General features: G+C 40.2%; 1 protein-coding gene across 7 annotated transcripts in view; it reads left to right on the top strand.

Annotated features, from left to right (window-relative positions):
• Positions 1 to 16,213, top strand: part of DLGAP1 (DLG associated protein 1) — a 286,294-nt gene that overhangs the window by 12,370 nt on the left and 257,711 nt on the right. For 2 of the 7 annotated variants that reach the window (XM_083450099.1, XM_083450105.1), the window contains exons 1-2: positions 10,253 to 10,480; positions 10,970 to 11,099. The exons of 3 other annotated variants lie outside the window; for them this stretch is intronic. The gene's annotated coding sequence lies outside the window, so the exon portion shown is untranslated. Of the gene's footprint in view, positions 1 to 9,913; positions 10,022 to 10,190; positions 10,481 to 10,969; positions 11,100 to 16,213 lie in introns of those variants that run through there. 2 more of the 7 variants (XM_083450103.1, XM_083450102.1) reach the window with 2 other exon arrangements.

Raw genomic sequence — 16,213 nt, 5'->3', positions numbered from 1 at the left:
TTAAGCATTTATTATATTTTTACACTTACCAAATCCAGAAATTATGGGTGCCTTGCACCCACAAACTCATAACACTGTTTTTGTGAATGACTATAGTTGAAATAGTTTCTTTGCATCATTGCTGACTACAGCTTGTCCTCACCCCACCCCCACTCCCACCCCCATATACACTTAGGATTAAAGAATATGAATTCAACACGGATGACATTATCCTTTCAGTAGAGGGTGGAATCACTACTTAAGTGCAATTGCCTCTTCAATGCCTTTATGGTACCTTTTTTGGACCCCAACATTGGATCATTTTCTTCCTTCCCCCATACCTACCAGGCCTGGGCAAGCAAGTAAAAAAAGCTGCAATATACCCAGATTTTTGAACATGGGAGACAAGATGCCAGGCTGCATACTTTCTATGGCAGGCATGTCCAAAGTCCGTTTCGGGGGCCTAATCTGGCCCACCGGTCAGTTTAATCTGAACCCTGTGGTAGTTTATTTCCTGGGGTAAAATAAAAAAAAAACCCTCAACAACTTCAATCATAAAAAAAGCTCAACAGCCTTAGGGTAAAATCATAAAAAAGCTCAACAATTTCAGTCCTAAAAAAAGGTCGGCCCTTTGGTCAGCCCTCATGGCCCTTCATCAAATCTGGCCCTCTATGAAAAAAGTTTGGATACCACTGTTCTATGGCGGCCTGCTTCATTGAAATGTAGTAATTCTTCTCCCAGGGTCTTCCTTGCCTTCTGTTCAACACCATTCCAATACTTCAGTTTGCTCACTTGAAGGTTCTGATAGGCTTTGGGGGCATGGCAGTTGACAGCAGGCTCAGACCTATTGCAAAAAGTAGGAGAGTGAAAAATAAATCCAGTTGAACAGTTACAGATGGATCAGCAGATCAGCAGTGACAAGGTGAACTGAATGGTGATGTCATAATCTTGTCAGCTGATGGAGTTATCAGTTTTTGCATTTAGACAAAATTTAAAGTACATTCTCTTAAACGACAGCAGTTACAATAATAATCTTTGCTCCTTTGTCTATTGAATATGTAGCAGAATACGGTTATTAGACTGATGCAGAAACAGAGTGGGAGAAAGCCCCATTTTCTGGCCTGCTAAGAGCTCTCCTTTAAGTGAAGTCATGTCACCAAAGTTTAAAATTGTTTGGCTTGGAACCTTGATTATTCATAGTGCTTGGTTATTCATAGTGCTACAGTTTAAAATGTGGCCTCAATCTAGAAATGATTTCTAGGCACAGACTCTAATCTTCCTCCTGTAGCACCTATTGAAAATGGGAGGTACGAGAACCTTTCAAAGGTGAGGTGGATAATCCTGGGAGACCAACAATTAGAAGTCTAATTAGAACTTCCGAGGGGGTAGGAAATATTTTTTCTGGGTTTCTGGTCACGTCACAAGTCAATGGTGGTTGCTGCTTGCTGCCCTTTGTGGGCAACAAGGAGGTTCAGGCAGGGGAAAGCAAGTATTTACTATCTGAAAATCCTGGCAGTGTTCCCCAGTGGGGAGCTCACTGCATCCCGCTGTGCCGCGCAAGCCCATGTCTGCCAACTTGAAAGGCAGAGCAGGTGTTATCTGGGAGTGTGTCCCTGCCATGGACGAACCTCCATCTCTGGCATGATTTGTGGCTGGTTCCTCCATAATTTGGAAAATTGGCATTAATCAAGAGGTGCTCCTGGACCAACATATGCTGATTGCAGGCAATCAGTCAGCCTCTGAAAAGACTGGGCTTGGTTCTTTGAAGGTATCTGAATGTTTTCTTTGAAGCTTGAGAACCCTTACAACTGTCGGGAAAGGAAAGGGGAGGACAAGGTGTTTTCTTATGGTTTTCAAATAGTCTCCTTTCTTCTTGTCCACCCCTGCAAAATGAAAGAGACGTGTGTAGCCACTGTTATGTTATTATGTTTGTTACTTGAGAAAAGAGGGGGCGGCTTTTAATTTATGCTCAACAAGGAATTTAACAGGGTTTTACTATGCCCCTCCCAACCGAGGCTGAATGGACTTTATTTAAAATTATTCCTGGACTGGACAAGGAGTGCTGATGGAGTAATGCAGTGGGGTGGGGGGGGGGAGAATGAACTGTGGCCGAACAGGTGTGGTAAAGAGGCTGAATTTGAGAAAAGATCTTGCTTTCAACTGTGTGCCAAGGAAGAACTCCAGAGTGGGATTTTAGTGGTGGAGGTTGGATATGCACTCAGTGAGTTATTTGAGCTTGTATGCTAGTCTGTAAACAGTGGAAGAAATGGAATGCGACCTTGCACCATCCAGATAAACACTGCAAATAACCGAACAATGGAAAATAAGAATTAACTCTCCCAACACACCAGGTCCGGAACAACAATGTATGTGAAGGACTACACACGTTAAATAGAATATTTATTTAAAGATGTAACTGAGGTGCTGTTTGTAAGATGAAAAAAGTGGCAAGCTGGAAGAATGGTTTAACGGCAAGTAAAGGATGTCAAGTGGACTCTAAATAAGAAATTGTGTGACTATGCAAGGAAATGATGGTGATCATATGTTTGGAACAGGAACCGGAAACCAGATTTTAAGAAATTGTATTAAATTAAATTTATTTGGTTTGAATTGTAATAATTTGGGAAATAATAAAAATAATTTGAGTTGGGTGAAAAAAGGAAATATTTTTTCTGAGTGCTCTCTCTTGCTAGTAATGGCCAATCCCATCCACATTGGGCTTGGGGAATTTGCTTATCTTGAATCCTCTTGATACTCCTGGAAGGTTTTTTTTTAAAGAGCTCCCACGAACTTCATTAGTAGATAAAGAGTCCTAGAACATGGTTTTATCAATCCTGTTAATTTCCTCAAATGTCAGACTCATTCTTCTAAAAGCTGCCTTCATAGTTCTAAATGTCACATACTGTCTTCAAAATGTTTATTCTCACTGATTTCTTCCTTTTTTGTTGCCTCATGTGGCTTAGCTATTTCAGCTTTGCAACATTGGGATATATGTTTTCTACCATTGGCACGTTCTGGCACGTTCTGCTACTATATGCAGGATAGAAAAGAAGTGAAACAGTTGGGCATAGGTGCATGCTATATAGAGTGAGTATAGAGGTGATGCATAGGTGCATGCTATATAGAGTGAGTATAGAGGGGATGCATAGGTGCATGCTATATAGAGTGAGGTACAATATTTAGAATTGTATCCAACATCCAATGTACTTAGAGTAGAGCAGCTGAAATCAGTGGACATGAAAAACTTATATGCATTGATTTAATTGGGTGATATCTGCTTGTTAGAAGTCATGTGGCTAACTTTCATGCAAGTATTCAGATGCACCTAAAATAGCTCTTTGGACGGTGATTACCTGCCCTCCCACCCCAAAACCTGCTTTCCTAGCAGCACACTGAATGTTGCTCATTATGAAATGGTTTTAAAGGCACTTGAACCTAAGCACAATAATGCAATTTAATTGTGACAGTAGCTGAATGAATTAGAGTAGCGCACATTTTGCTAAAAAGGCTGTTATTTAAATATCAGCTCTAAATATGCAATTCCATATAAAACCATAAGTAAATAATTCAGTTATCTTAATCTCTAATTTTAATGACCCTTTCAGTTCCCTGGCTCTTATTAGAATAAACAGAAATTAATAATAATGAACAAGTGTTTTGAGCTGTTCTAGTTTATTATTATTATTTGCTGTGAAATTTTATACTCTTAGCGCTCTCTTCTGCTCTCAGATATGTATGCACCACTCCCAAAGAGCTTAATGATTACTGTTCTGGAGCAGCTGGGGGAAATTTGAAGCCACACTCTCAAATTCTGTTTTAATGGAAGTCTAATGATTTATGTGAAATAGCACCAAGAGAATAGATTCTAGTAGCAACAATGCCTAAAACCTATTTTTAAATGAACTTGGTTTTGCTTTCATTAATATTTGTGTCCGAACATTTGGACTTCGGGAAGCTTTGGTATTTTGGAAATAGAAACCTAATATGGAACATAATTCCTGTATATTGTTGCTATGTAACAAAAAAAAAATCTAGTCAGTATTTTGGGAAAGTGCGTTGGGAATGGAGGGTTTGTTGAGTGCACAATATTTTGAAAACTCATTATTATTATTATTAGTTTATTTCCTTCTAAACAAAAGGTCTCAAGGCAGAACAAACAATTAAAAATTACCAAAGCAACAAATGCATAAAGCTTTGTTCACATATCAGTATCAAATGATTGCTTACTGTGTGAATGAGCCACTGCAGATTAAAGAAAGAAAAATCATATACCCTTGCCAACTTTGCAGTTCTATGTTTCTAAGAAATACAATGCAACAACACTTGGAACACTGTGTACAGTTTTGGTCACCTCATTTAAAAAAGGATTTCATACCGCTGGAAGAAGTTCAGAAAAGGGCAACCAAAATGATCAAAGGGATGGAGCAAGTGAGGAAGGTTAAAATATTTATTATTATATTTAGTGTTCCTTGGTTTAGAGAAAAGGCAAGTAATGTAATGATAGAGGTGCATAAAACTATTCATGTTGTGGAGAAAGCGGATAGTGATCTCCCCTCACCCCTCATGTTACTAGAACTTGAGGCATCCAATGAAACTGAACATTAGAAGTTTCAGGACAGATAAAAGGAAGTACTGCTTCAGACAGAATATAGTTAAACTATAAAATTCACTCTCACCAGAAATAGCGATGGCCACCAACTTGGGTGGCTTTGAAAGAGAATTAGACCAATGCATGAAGGACAAGTCTATCCATGGCTAAGAGCTACAAAACAATGGCTGTGTTCTACCTCTACAGTTGGAGGCAGTATGCCTCTGAATGCCAGTCGTTGGGAGTCACAGGTGGGGAGAACACTGTGCAAACAGGATGCTGAGACTAGATGGGCCTTTGGCCTGATTCCGCAGGGTCTGCTTACGGTCTTTTTGTTGGAGGTTAGTTCGCACACTCAATCAAGTGAATACATATATGTGTGAAATAGCATCTCTGATTCACACCCATCTCTGATTAAAATCAAAGCCTAGATAGGACTTTATTCCCTACTTTGAAGGGGTGTATCTGTAAAAACTGCTGTTGGGGCACAAATTCCCACTCCCACTGCGAGACCATTTCCATGTGAGGATTACACACAAAAGATGACTTTTAGCCTGTGAGATATAGTCTTTGAAATCATTCCCTATGAAAATGGATGAAGATAGTTGTTTTTCTCATTTTTCCATAGGAGCTGCATTCAAAGGCTGCAGCTGGGGGGAAATAAGCAAATCTGGATTAGTTCAGAAGTATGTTATTTCCTGATTCTTTGGGAATTATTCTTCAGTTTATTTCTCACCCAGTCTGATGTCAGCCAAGGGGCAGCTAAGAAGTTACAGTAGCCCTCTTTATGTATTCTGATTCTGCGTCCTACAAATATGCAAGGCATTCACCACCACTCTTATCCACCTTCATAAGTAGTAAGGCCAATTTATGAAGCAGAGGTCCTACTGGACTGGTGGGAATTCAGGTTTCTAAATGTGTTAAAGACCTTTTTAAACATTATTAAATGTGTGTGTTCTTTTATATGTATATATATGAGGGACGCGGGTGGTGCTGTGGGTTAAACCACAGAGCCTAGGACTTGCCGATCTGAAGGTCAGCGGTTCGAATCCCCACGACGGGGTGAGCTCCCGTTGCTCAGTCCCAGCTCCTGCCAACCTAGCAGTTCAAAAGCACGTCAAAGTGCAAGTAGATAAATAGGTACCGCTCCGGCGGGAAGGTAAATGGCGTTTCCGTGCGCTGCTCTGGTTCTCCAGAAGTGGCTTAGTCATGCTGGCCACATGACCCGGAAGCTGTATGGCCAATAAAGCGAGATGAACACTGCAACCCCAGAGTCGGTCATGACTGGACCTAATGGTCAGGGTCCCTTTACCTTTATGTTGGGGGCATTCTTGAGTATGGGAGTCTCTTCACATGTTTGAATTCCCAACTTGTAACGGGTGACAGGCAATAACTGTTTGCAAGGCTGAGCAGTGGTGCTTACTTGACCTCCTAATGCCAGTGTCTCTGCAGCTTACTGGGAGGAGGAAGAGGGGTAGGTTGGCACTGGTAGAGTCAATTTGGTGCTCGCAATGGTGTGTTTATACAGCATCAACCTTGCTATTGCCTCCCCACTCCCATTTCCATTAAGCTACAGTGTTGCCAGTGATGGGATGTCAGGTAACCACTGATGCCCTGCCCTGCTGACTGCTACTGGTGACGGGTGTGTTGACAGAGCCAGATCACGTGTCCCCATAGTCCCTTCCTCATGGGTTTGCTATACACAGAAACAGAATGCCCTAAGAGGGCTAGTGCTATTATTACTTCGTTAGTTTAATTTGGCATAAGAATTTAGCTCTTTGGGAAGGCTGTTCATATACATGATTTACCTATAACATTAGTATGTACTAATAGATGTACTCCATAAGGACTGACAATGGCAGCTTGGGGAAGACTCCATTCTGCTGTTCTTGCTTAGAAGCAAGTCCTTACTTGAGGACTTGTTTTGTTTTGTTTTCTTTGATTCACAGCAGTGTTTTACTTGTAATAAGAAGAACTAACCCTGCAATCTCTTTGTGGAATGCTAACTTAAATGCTATCCAAGAGTGTATTTTGCCTATTAGCAGTGCAGAATTTGATATTAATGTATTCGTTAGAGACAAGTACCCAAAACACATCTATCTGGAAGCAAAGCAATATGGGACAGTCAGGTTTCCACCCCAAGTGATAAGTGCAAAGGGAGGCGTATATCACAAAGCAAGTCAAGTAGAAGTGGTACAGAAATGTAATAGATAATAACACACATTCATTCACTAATCATTTGGTATTATGAAAGACTACTCTCCATATTAACTCTTGTATGAATAATGCAGCAGCAGTTCAGAAATGCTCTATGTTTGAACGAGGGGGTCATTTTTAGAGGCTTTTATAACAGTTGTTTATTACCTGCATATGCTTTAATGGGGTCTCTGGAGGATCTGTGGCCACAGCTTCCCATTGTTTGTGGATAGAAAAGTGTATTGGCAAAAGCTTTCCCCCCTTTTGTAGACTAATCATTAACTTCTAGTTTTTCTGACAGAAATCCTTCTTTTGAGTAAAGCAGTCTTGCAACAGAACTCTCAGTATGAGCTTCTTTGGGAGGAAAGGTGGGATATAAATTTAATTAATATAGCTTCAGTGTAATCCTGGATGTTGTAGGCTGACATTAGTTCACATTCATGACCTATTAGCAGTTAAAACAGAAAACAGATGTAATCAGAGGAAAAGACAATCAAATGTAATCATGTATAACAACAACAACAACAACAACAACAACAACAACAACAACAACAACTAAATAATTTGATGTAGCTGAATGGAGCACATGTTCAGGAAAACTTAGTACTGTATTGCCTCCTAAAAAACTAAATGAAAGCAGTCTTGTCACATACTTCTGTGATCTCATTAAGTATCATTGTTCCAGATTGCTATATTGTTCACCTTTTGAGCATGTAAATAAAGCTGATATAAAATGGCTTGTCATATTGCTTTATCTAGGAAATATTAAAATATGAGATGTTAGTATTCATGCCTGTAGCATTCATTATGCATTTTGCACTTAAAGAATAAAAATGTTCAAGTTGTACTTCTTATAAAGGTAAAGGTAAAGGGACCCCTGACCATTAGGTCCAGTTGGGACCGATTGCGGTTGTGGCGCTCATCTCGCTTTATTGGCCGAGAGAGCCGGCGTTTGTCCGCAGACAGCTTCCGGGTCATGTGACAAGAATGACTAAGCCGCTTCTGGCGAACCAGAGCAGCACACTGAAATGCCGTTTACCTTCCCACCTATTTATCTACTTGCACTTTGACATGCTTTCGAACTGCTAGGTTTGCAGGAGCAGGGACTGAGTGACGGGAACTCACCCCGTTGCGGGGATTCGAACCACCGACCTTCTAATCGGCAAGTCCTAGGCTTTGTGGTTTAACCCACAGCGCCACCCGCGCCCCTGATACTTCTTATAGGTAAAGGTAAAGGTACCCCTGCCCGTACGGGCCAGTCGTGTCCGACTCTAGGGTTGTGCGCCCATCTCACTTAAGAGGCCGGGGGCCAGCGCTGTCCGCAGACACTTCCGGGTCACGTGGCCAGCGTGACAAGCTGCATCTGGTGAGCCAGCGCAGCACACGGAAACGCCATTTACCTTTCCGCTAGTAAGCGGTCCCTATTTATCTACTTGCACCCGGGGGTGCTTTCGAACTGCTAGGTTGGCAGGCGCTGGGACCGAGTGACGGGAGTGCACCCCGCCGCGGGGATTTGAACCGTCGACCTGACGATCGGCAAGTCCTAGGCACTGAGGTTTTACCCACAGCGCCACCCGTGTCCCTGATACTTCTTATAGTGGGCATCAAATATCGAACTGTTACTGAGGAAGGTCGCTCTCCAGTGATGTAAAATGTATGGGATGGGAGAGCAAGGGGGAAAGGCCAAAATGATACTTTAAGTTCTTAAAATATTGCCCTAGTTGTGTCAAATTACTAATGTTTCCTGGTGCTATTTTTTTCCTGGGTCTTTTCCTGCTCTCATTCTAACAGCATATTATCTTGTCTGAAATTCATTACGTCTACTGAAATCTGTGGGTGGAAGAAGAAAAGTGCAAGCCATTCTTACAACAACATTGCTAGTCTTTCTTCCTTAGATACCCATTCTGTCTTCAGAGTTGTTATCTAGCACGTAGCTGAAACTCACAGTTTTGAATGCAAAAACCAAAATTTTATTACATATATAAATACTTTCCCTTCCTCTCCAAAATAGAAGAGTCTATAAGAGCAACTCCCAAATAAAACAAGTATAAAATGGCTTCTTGGCTGCATTTGGCTGAACTACACTCAAACTCCGCTTTAGGCGTAACAAATATGTGCGCAAACCCGGAAGTGACCTATAAACGTCATAAAAGATGTCACTAAAAGGGTGGAATGGGGGCAGGATGGGGTGTTTCAGTTGCCCGCTATTTCACACGTGTGTGGTGACTAAAAACTCTACCCAATTCCATTAGTGCTTACTGTCTTACTGTCAGTGAATCCTTTGCTAAGGATCAATCAGGAACTCACTCTTGAATTCCCATTTGTTCCTTTGGCACCATGTCCTTACCTGCCACATGTTTGACATCACATATGATGTCAGGTGTGGGTGGTTTGGGGAACACTGTCATGCCTAATTACACCCACAGACGAGATATTCCCAACCCTTAATCTAATTTGTTCAAAGAGCGCCCCCCCCATAAGTGCTCTCTTTATTTTGAAATCCCAATTTTGAAATTGGTCAGCCATAAATATAGTCACCAACCAGCTCTTGATTGTTGCAGTGTTCACAGTGTTAACCCTTTTGCTTAGTCAAGATGGGGAAGGGATCAATTCTATACACAAGCAGTTAGTGTAAAGGAAGCTGGTGTAAATTAAGTCAGCTTAAAGTTACACCACATCCAAACCCCATGAAGCAAGGAAGCTGTCACTGACTGATCCAGCCTAGGCCTGGCAGATGGAAAACAAGCCTTTAAAATGTTTGAGTTACGCCAGCCTTTTTGCCAGGTTAATATACTGGATTGCCAGACTGAGATGAGGGGTTTACGATCCAGCTGAAGCCCCCCACCCACCCCCAATCCTGCTGCTTCCTTGCCCGCCCCAAACAGCCCCTTTTCATGGCTTACACCTGTTCAGGATCCACTGGGCTCAAGTCACCCATCTGGTCCTGACTGGGCTGAGATGGGGGAGATAATGCTGAATTGAGGGTGAGAGAGGTAAGCCCAGTTTAGCCCAGCTGCACCAAGAACCTTCCAGCTCAGCTGCAGATCACCCCCAGCAGAACCTTCTATAGGATTTCTACATTATTGTATCAAATCATGCTTTTTATAGTTGAATGTTCTAGAACTCTGTTGTTCAACCTTGGATCCCATGATGCTGTTGAACTACAACTTTTGCAATCCCTGGCCATTTCTAGAATGTACCCTAAAGCCTGACTTGGGATAAGACACCTCCTGTATACCTACGCTGATAATATACATGGTATAATCCTGTTGAGTTCAGGTTCCCAATATAGGATTACAAATCCTGAATAATTAAAAGGATAAAGATTTAAATCCCCTCCCCTTAACATAAAATTGTTCTATGAAAGCTTTTATTTATAGTCAGCCTGTTTTTTTTAAATTACCTTTGGAATTTTAAATTTAAAACTGTTCTAAACAGTTGGAATCCATTTTCTTGTTTATCTTTTGAAGATGTGATGAGTAGCTGTTCAGGTTTTTTCTTTTTTTCCAAAGCATTAATGAAAGAAAGTTGAATAGGGCAGATAATTATTTCTGTAAGTGGGAGGGGAAGAGATCTGAGCAGGAATGCTTCAAGCATTTTCAGCCTATTGTCCTCCATGATTGACTTGCTTTCCCAATGGAGCTATAGACTGGCAGTTTCCTTTATCTTCCCTGTAATAGTTGCTAAACGGCTTTATTGTGTTTGCCTCTACTGAAGGTACTAAAAGTAAATGAAGATATCTGCTTAAATTGAAGTGATATAATTATGTTATAGATACTTCTTGAGATACCATGTTTTATAGAAACATCACGATGCTGCTGGAAATGGCTCGCCACTTTAATTACACTTAGTTGGAACCTAGTATCTCCTAATATGCTTATTTTTTCCTTTGTCTTTGTAAAATGGGTGATGCCACTCACTTGCTCCTAATAATATCTGGAAGATTTTAGCATGCAGTCAAGCTACTCTGATTTATGTTGACTGGGATATCATTTTCCCATTTAGAGTCAAGTGTTTTAGTTTCACTAGGCATTTTACTTTTCACTATCAGTATTAATAAGTGAGTAAGCTTATATGCATTTTCTTATTTCTCTGTTCCTGGTTCATGGAGTAGTGAAATCATTGCATCTCATACAACAAGAAAAGAGTTAAGTGAAGAAGCTAATTGTGGACTTTAATGTCTTTTTTGTGTCCCTTTGACTTTAGTGGAACCTATTCCTTAGTCAGTGTGCCTAGGATTGCAACAATGGAATGACCTGGTGAATTTCCTGTGAGGAGACTATCCTTCACATTCTCAACTTCTGCTTTCAAGGAATACCATCTTTTCTAAAATCTTGTAAGGTTTGCATCCAAGGAATTCCTAAACAAATAACATTTCTCTATATAGAATACAAGTACACATAGCTTGTTATATGTAAAGTTCATATAAGTGTGTAGCTTTATGCAGGATAGGTATTGGCATGTGGTATATTTAGGCAACTGTAGGTGCCCTCAGATCCACCACTAATGCCTGTTCTGGGCTTCCCTTTTTAAAAAATCTGGCTCAGTGATCTGAGCAGTGCTGTGTCAGTGCAAATTACTGTTTGCGACATTTGCAACCTGACACAAAGTGCTGCTACCTGCTACTTCCAGGTAAACTTATCAGGACTCACCTGACAGAGAAGAAACTCACCAGTGGGTATTTTGCTCAGGGCCCCCTCCAAGACATAAGCCACCCCAATTTTATTATGTACAAGTATGCTGGGAAGCTGCCACTGTCTGTGCAAAATTGATGTAGTTTGCATGTGAGTTGACTTTTGCTGGTACAGTTGCTTCCATGTGCACCATGTTTAAGAATTAAAATGAAGTAAAAGGCAGCTCTCAGGCTACCTCATTAATCTGTAAGTTGCAGTATGAGGAAGTGTGGACTAATTTGTACTCCTTCATTCCACTTCACAGTGTGGTGCAGAACAGTGGTAGCCAACATGTTGCTCTCCAGATATTGTTGGATTCCATCTCCAGCCAGCATGACCAATGATCAGGGTTGGTGGGAGTTGTAGTCCATCAACATCTGGACAGTACCACATAGTGTACCGCAGTCCAGGAGGTGTAAATCAGAACATTTTGCTCCCAAATACGGAGTGGACAAACTTCTCCCTACTCCTAGTTGTAGCCTTAGTCATTTAACAAACATAGAACTTTAAAAAAACCCTCTGTCATTTGAATGTTATAATGGTGTTTGTTCATGAGATGGCAGTTTTTTTAGAATACATTTTAAATACTGATTGTGATAAAAAATATTTTAGTAGATATGGGTAAGTAGTTCTTAAAACTAGGTCTTTAGTTCCAGACTCTAAAGTAACTTAATGGGTATGTGTTTGGACACTTAATAATTTTAATTAGCAAGTCAGAAGAGGATTTCTGCGTTCTGGTATTTGGTTGGATTTATTTGCAATTTATTTAAGCCAAATTGAGTGGTTCTTCCCCCTCTACCCTGCTGTTTGAATGCTTTTCTGTTTCTAGGGGCCAAGGATTGGATTCTTACAGTGCGACAGGACTTTGGGGATTTCAGTTTCCCTGTGGGGAAATTGTAGGAAGAATCTGCAGTTCAAATGAAAAAAATGAACCAGCATGGTTGGATGTGCAATGCTTTTGAATACCAGTTGCTGGGAAATGTGAGCAGGGAGAGTACAGTGGTGTTCATGTTCTGCTTGTGTTCTTCCTGGAGGTATCTTGCTGAGAATAAGATACTGGACTAGATTTACCTTTAATCAGTTCCATCAGGACTGTCCTTATTTTTGTATCCCCAGATTTGTATGTTTTCATACCCGTGTACATGGCCCATCTGCTTGGAATTTTTTCTATTCCCAGCTCCAAGTTTCCACCTTCTATTTATGCTAGCCTTCTATAGTCCTCTAGTTTGAGAGCACTGGGGTGTTGGGTGGAAATATAGTATGAAATGCTAATATGTATTCTAGAAAGTAAGGTTTTATTTTTGACTGCCTTAAAACCTCTTTCACTTGCAAGTATACAGCAGTAAACAGATTTTGTGGTTACTAGTTTCAGTTTTCAACCTAAAATGTTGGTTTTGGAAGTGTTGCATGTGATCAGTATCATAAAAATGCACGAGAACCTGCATAATTTGTTTAAAAACAAATTCTCAGATGGGGACATGGTGTTTTGAAGTCTCACCTTTTTCTTTTGAGTATATATACTTACTTTGCCAAATCTTTATTAGGCAATACAAATATAGGCCATCATTAAACATCCATATATAAAAGTTTAAAATATATACAAATAAACAGCTATGTAAAAAAAAAAAAAAAGATTTCCAAGTCAATACCAACAGATCTGATTTTGGAACTGTCTGGATTTGTGACAGTCCTTAAGTAAGTCAGAAAGCAGACTTGAAGGTTGGCAATGGAAATGGCAACACAACCAGTATTTTATTCCATTGTGTGAATACCTGGTTCTGCACACATTGTCTCATACTTGACTGAACTTGGGAGCCCCAGGATATGTCTCAAGAAACTTGAGTGTATCTTATCTAAATCACTATTATATGCTTGTATCCATATTGGGATCCCAAAAAGTAGCTGGGATGATACTTTTGCTGGTATAAATTGGTTACCTTTCTGAAAATAAAAGTGAACTACCACTTTGCCTGTTTTATAGCACTTGTGTGATGGTTTCACTAACCTGAGTTGCTCTGGAATAAAATTCCGAGATATCTGTGCACCTTTACTTGTTGGATTTCTTGTCCTCTTATTTTCCATTTCTCTAATTTCTGGAAATTAGAGAAGACCAGAATTTTTGCCTTCTCATAATTTATTGAGAGTTTATTGGTTTTTGAGAGTTTATAGGAAACCAGGGAGAATAAAAGACGTTTCAGACTTATCTTCATCAGTGATAATAAGACTGCATCATCCGCATACAGTAACAGTGGGCTGGACTTTGTTTGATTTTGGGGGCATGTGATTCTTTTTTTTTTTTAATGTGCTCTGAAAGATCTGATAAAAATAAAAAAGGGGAGCAAGAATACACCCTTGTTTTACACCTTTCATATTAAGGATGTTAGAAGAGAGGTGACCTTTGGCATTGTGTTTGATTTGACAGTTGTTAAAGGAATATAAATTCTGTGTTAAGATCAGCAAGCATTGATTGATTCCTAACACTGCAAGCTTCTTCCACAATATCACATGAGAGTATATATGAAGGGGGAAGACATCTTTAGACACCAGTAATCTTACTACAACGCATGATGAGTGAAATCTACCTATATTTTTCTATGTTTAGCTTCATAAAGCAGATTGAATTTGTGTGTGTGTTTCTGTGGTGCAGTGTGTAGGACAGCTGGACTCCAAATTTTGGACTACAGCACTAATGGACCAGTGAAATAAATTTAGGCTGCTTTGATGGGTCTCTTTTGTCATGGCAATTGTCCCAGCAGCTTATTATAGTCAATAAGCTGAGAATTATCAACTTGTGATCACCATTATATGTCAACCTTGTTCAACTGTCATAAAAATAATCTGCCCTGGCACTAGTAGTATTAATAAGCTTTTGATATTAGTGCCAGTAAGTATTTAATATTTGGAATAGTGGTACGAAACACACACACACTATAGATTAATATCTCTCAGAAATATTACAGATCCCTTTGTTACGTGTATTTTATGCATAGTATATTGAATTTAAATTCTGGAGCAAGCCCCGAGTATAAATTCAGTTGTTCAGGCTGATTGCAGCTTATGCGTATTTTACTTAAATGATTTCCACATTGCATTGATTGTGAATAAATTAATAAACAGAATGGGGGTGGTAGGCTCCTGCGAGAGCTTGTGATATTATTTATTAAATTTTTATATCGGTCTTCATCTGTAGATCCCAGGGCAGTTCACAACATAAAACACAAAATGCGTAACATAATAATAATAAAAATATCTCCCCTCCCCCCAAAAAAATCAATTTAAAAGGTCATAGATTGTTTAATCAGCCAAAGATCTGGTTGAGAGGAATATTTTCACCTTGCCTCGTGGGGCAAGGTGGATTGACCCAGTTTTAATGTACATTAACTAAAATAAGTATTATTGAATGTATTGCGATAGCTCAGTCAGTGGAGCTTGAGGCTCTTCATTTCAGGGTCCTGGGTTCAAGCCCCACGTTGAGCAAAAGATTCTTGCATTGCAGGGATTTGGGCTAGATGGCCCATGTCCCTTCCATCTCCACAATTCCATGATTCTATGATTCTATTATAAACACAAATCAAGCTTTAAACAAACAAACAAATAGCTACAGTGTGCAGGCGGAAGAAACCAGTGCAAAAAGATAGACTGCATAGGTGATGGCAAAGTTGTGCATGTTTAGTGCAAGTGTTTGGTTATATTGTTGTGCCTCTTTTTTGAACTTGGGCTGCTACAAAATTCTACTCCAAGCAGTATGTAGGGCACAGTTTGATGATTCCACCTGAAAAGGTGAGTAAGTGCAGTTCTTGATGTCTTCTTGCTAGAACTGAAACATTTCCAGTGCATTCCAGTCTCCCGCCTGGATGAATCATCTGGCCATGCTGTTTTGTAGGTACAGTGGTACCTCAGGTTAAGTACTTAATTCGTTCCGGAGGTCCGTACTTAACCTGAAACTGTTCTTAACCTGAAGCACCACTTTAGCTAATGGGGCCTCCTGCTGCCGCCGCGCCGCTGGAGCCCGATTTTTGTTCTTATCCTGAAGCAAAGTTCTTAACCTGAAGCACTACTTCTGGGTTATCAGAGTGTGTAACCTGAAGCGTATGTAATCTGAAGTGTATGTAACCCAAGGTACCACTGTACAGTGTCTGGCACTATTAAAAAAAAGAACCAATGGCTCTGCATGACCAATAATGAATCACATCTGCTTGAGGACATCGAAAGCCTATATATGTAGTATTAAAGCCAATTGTGTTATCTCTTACCTAGGTTTTCCTAGCTGACTTCAAACCATAGTTTCAAAATGAGGAAACCCTTCACATCAGTGCCCATGTAATGCAACCCAGTGGCATTTTGATGACAGCTTAAAACATGTTTCCTAGGAACAATTATAATTGCATTCAGTGTGCAGGGAATACAGTTAGCACTGGATGTAGGGCTGGTCATGTAATGCCAGGCTCTGTGTTGACATTATACATGACCCAATCCAGCCATACTGGTTTATTGACAGCAGGGGCGCACTATCCTTTTTGGGCCTGTGGCCACATTTGCAAATTGTGGAAACTGTTGTGGGTGCCTAATTAGATAAGGGGAGACACCAGAAAAGGTCCTTTAGGCACAAGTGCACCTGTGGGGTATCATGATCCCTAACCTACAGGAAATCTGAACTGTTGGTTGACCAAGATTTGATTTGAATTCAGCTGTTTCTCCTGATTTTTTTTCCAACTAGAAAAAAATACATGCATATTTATATATATCTCTGTATTATGTATCTCCTTTGGGAGTTTAT

The sequence above is a fragment of the Podarcis tiliguerta genome (assembly GCF_965153285.1).
Source record: "Podarcis tiliguerta genome assembly, chromosome: 7".
Classification (NCBI taxonomy): domain Eukaryota; kingdom Metazoa; phylum Chordata; class Lepidosauria; order Squamata; family Lacertidae; genus Podarcis; species Podarcis tiliguerta.
This window is presented reverse-complemented; position numbering and strand designations above follow the sequence as displayed.